The sequence below is a fragment of the Elephantulus edwardii genome, unplaced genomic scaffold (genome assembly GCF_000299155.1).
Source record: "Elephantulus edwardii isolate Elephantulus edwardi_28Jun2011 unplaced genomic scaffold, EleEdw1.0 scaffold00595, whole genome shotgun sequence".
NCBI classification, from domain to species: domain Eukaryota; kingdom Metazoa; phylum Chordata; class Mammalia; order Macroscelidea; family Macroscelididae; genus Elephantulus; species Elephantulus edwardii.
This window is the reverse complement of record NW_006400345.1, coordinates 1,261-4,771: the sequence shown is the minus strand read 5'-3', so window position 1 is coordinate 4,771 and position 3,511 is coordinate 1,261. Positions and strand designations below refer to the sequence as shown.

The 3,511-nt window shown below is 38.3% G+C and overlaps 1 pseudogene; it reads right to left on the bottom strand.

The window, feature by feature from the left end:
- Positions 1-2,346: 2,346 nt before the first annotated feature.
- On the bottom strand, positions 2,347-2,974 carry LOC102870401 (annotated as a pseudogene).
- Between the last annotated feature and the right edge of the window lie 537 nt (positions 2,975-3,511).

Sequence of the window (3,511 nt, the reverse complement as noted above, 5' to 3'; positions counted from 1 at the left end):
TAATTAGGTGGGGAAACCTATTTAATTTTTATAATAGTACAGAGTCTCCCTCTAATTCTGCTGTTACATTCTTCCTCATGAAGACCAGCATCCCAAATGATCTTTTCTGCACTTAGATTGAGAATATGACAAGTTTCATCTCTGATACACCCCTTCCCTGATTTTGAAATGTACAGTGTTTCCGTGATCTGACAATTGTTTCTAGGTCCAAGTATATGCTTCACATGAACACAATCTAGTATTCTGGGATTCACATTCTTCTCAAGGTTAGAAAAAATTTATTGTGATCCACACAGTCAAATGTCTTTGCATATTCAATGAAACACAGATGGACATTCCTCTGGTACTATCTGCTTTCAGCCAAGATCCATCTGACATAGGCAATGATGTCTCTAGTGCCACAACCTTGTCTAAACCCATCTTATATTTCTCATAGTTCTCTACTGATGCACTGTTCTAGTCATTTTGGGATAATATTCAGCAAGATTTTGCTTTCATATAATATTAGTGACATTGTTCAACAATTTCCACACTCCATTGGATCAACTTTATTTTTTTTTTCAATGAGTGCTTTCTGAAACTGAAGAGGACCTGAAGTGTCTGCTACAGAAGGTCAAAGACTGTAGTCTTGAAGACATATTGAATATGGATTAAAGCTCAAAATAAAGAAAACATAGTTTCTCATTACTGGACCTATTGGCAGCACCATGAAAGATGGATAAGAGAAACAGCCAAGAAATCGAAAGATTAATTGGATTAGGAAAATAGGCTGTCAGATACTTCTCCGGAATGCTTATGAGCAAAGATGTTAAAAAAAAAAAGAGATGTTTGAAAACTAAGGTTCACCTGATCCATGCCATGGTCTTTCAATTAGTTGCTATGCATCAGAGACCTGCATAGCTGGAAGGAGAAAAATGAGCAACCTCCTTCGGTGTGAATTACTGTCTCTGAAAGCCCACTGGAGGGTCAGCTATTAATTGGATTTGAGTCAACAGCACACAACATCAACAACAGAATTGAGGATAGGGAGACAGTCTCACATACTGTGGGCATATTGTCAGAAGGGGTCAGTCTCTGGAGAAAAAATGTCATGCTTAGTTAAATGGAGGATCAGTTTAAAAAAGAAGTAGCTCTTCAATGAAATGGATTGTCACACTGGCTACAACCAGGAACTCAAGCACAACAGCGATTGTGAGGATGATTAGGGACAGGGTTGCTCATAAGGTCAATGAGTCAAAGTTGAATGGACTAAACCTAGCAACAATAATTATAAGCATTTACATTATACCGAACACTGTGCTAAGTATTTCATTGGCTCATTTAATTCATAATGTATTCTTATTTATGGTATGTTTCAAGTAATTATTTTATTCTTCAGATGAGTTCAACTAGGAACCCAGTGGATATCTGGATATCTGAAAGAAAAGCTGTGACTGAAAAGTAGGATGGCAGTCTGTGTGTTACTCAGAAGATACTTAAACTAGCAACAAGTCACAAGCCTAGAGCACAAAGGAGGATAGTAAGAACTCATTTCATCATCTCAGATGAATTCTACAATAGTCAATGAGTTGTTAATGAATTTTTTAGTGATAATCAGAAATTTGAACTGAACATCTGATTAGTTTAGTTTGTGTTTTCTAAACACATCTTTTTATTTTACTTTCTGTGTTTTGAGATAATGGAAGTCTTTCTAAAAAGGTCCACTTGGTTGGCTTACATTGCTGTGTTCCTCACTTCAAATATTTGTGAAATGCAAGAGAAAGGAACACTAAAAGATTTAACATTACCTAAAAAATGGAGCCTTTCCTTTTTAGAGCATTCATAAATTTTATCAATACTGAATTTAAAAATGCCACATTTGCCTTTTGTTCTGTATAGAGAGCAGTGACAAAGTAATTGTGAAGTTGCTGTACCAAATCTCATGAGATTTTCCAAAAACCTTGCAGTAATGCCATTTTTTTCCATTAACTTTTATAATCTCCTAGCACTTGATAAATTCATGCTGTCATCTAAATATGATGGTTTTCTGAATAGAAGCAAACGGAACTTTATTTTACTAACATTTAATAATAGTATAGATAAAAGACAATCATGCAAGCTATCTGACTACTCTGTAGCAACAAAAATATCTTTATTCTCCTACTTACATAAATTAGTTGCTTAGAAAGGTTTCAGTAGGTGAAGTCTGTATTTTTCCCCCTCCTGTGGAAAATAGACTTTATTAGGCACAGAGGGTGATTAATGGGAAGAGTAACAAAATGGCTCATGAAATTCCTCTCAAATTGCAATCTAGTACCCCAAAGGAATGGGGATCAAAGAAAAATACAGTCTGTCAGTCTTCTCCTTTCAGGGCTGTATGTGGATAGCATCATCAAACCGGATGACTTTTCCATTGAGGAATGGATTCTTGATTATGGCCTGTACCAGATGAGCATACTCAGCAGGGTCCCCCGGTCAGCTGCGGAAGGTACCTGGCTGGACAAGAGGTTTCTTACCTTGTCTGGGAGGCTGGTCAGTAGTGGGGTACAGAATAGTCCTGTATTGCAATAGCAATGGTCATCACCTGAATACCTATGGGTGCCAGATCCCAAGCAATGGGCAGTGTCATGCCTACTATGCCTCCCTTAGAAGAAGAGTATGCAGCTTGGCCAACCGGGCCCTCAAAGACAGCCACACTGGCAGTGTTGATGATGACTCCCCATTGGCCTTCCTGGTCTGGTTTGTTCTGGCCCATCTCTCCAGCCACCAAGCCAATCACATTGAAAGTACCTATAAGATTCACATTGAGAACTCACTGGAAGTCCTCCAAGGTATAAGTATGCCTCCTCTTTAAATTGTATGTCTTCATGGCCACTGCAATGCCTGCACAGATGATTGCAACATCCACACAGCCAAACTTTTCTTTTGCTAGAGTCAGGGCTGTTTGCACAGCCTTCTCTGAGGTCACCTTGACACTCCGACATGCAGCAGCCATTTTGCGCTGTCCCTCTTTCTGAAGTCTGTATTTCTAAAATATTCAAATACATTTTCCTAGTAAGACTTCTGTGCACCAATTTTATTGTTTTATGCTCACCAATGGTGCCTTGCGTTTTCTACCTTATCTATCAGAAAGTACAGTGAGGTGCCGAGTGCTATGTAGAATGCTAAGGTTTAAAATAGAATGAATAAATTGGATTTCTGGAAGAAGTAAAATCAAGGGTCTTATATCAAGGTGGCATCAAGTTTTATCTGATAAGAATGAGACAGAAAATACACTTCTTTCGCCCTGGAGTTGACGCTGTGATAAGCTCTAGCCTTCCTGTAGTGTTAGATCATCTACCAGTGCCAATTACTTCATGGAACTAAAGCTTGATTGGACCAAGTAGCAGGGTTGACAGCTGTAGGAAATCAGGAACCCGAGAGACAAAAATAGAGACGAGTGATGGCAATAAGCATAATGTTATAGAAGAAATTCCTGACAAGTAGGATGAGATTTATGGGCACAGCTATATATTTTTTTTAATATCTCATG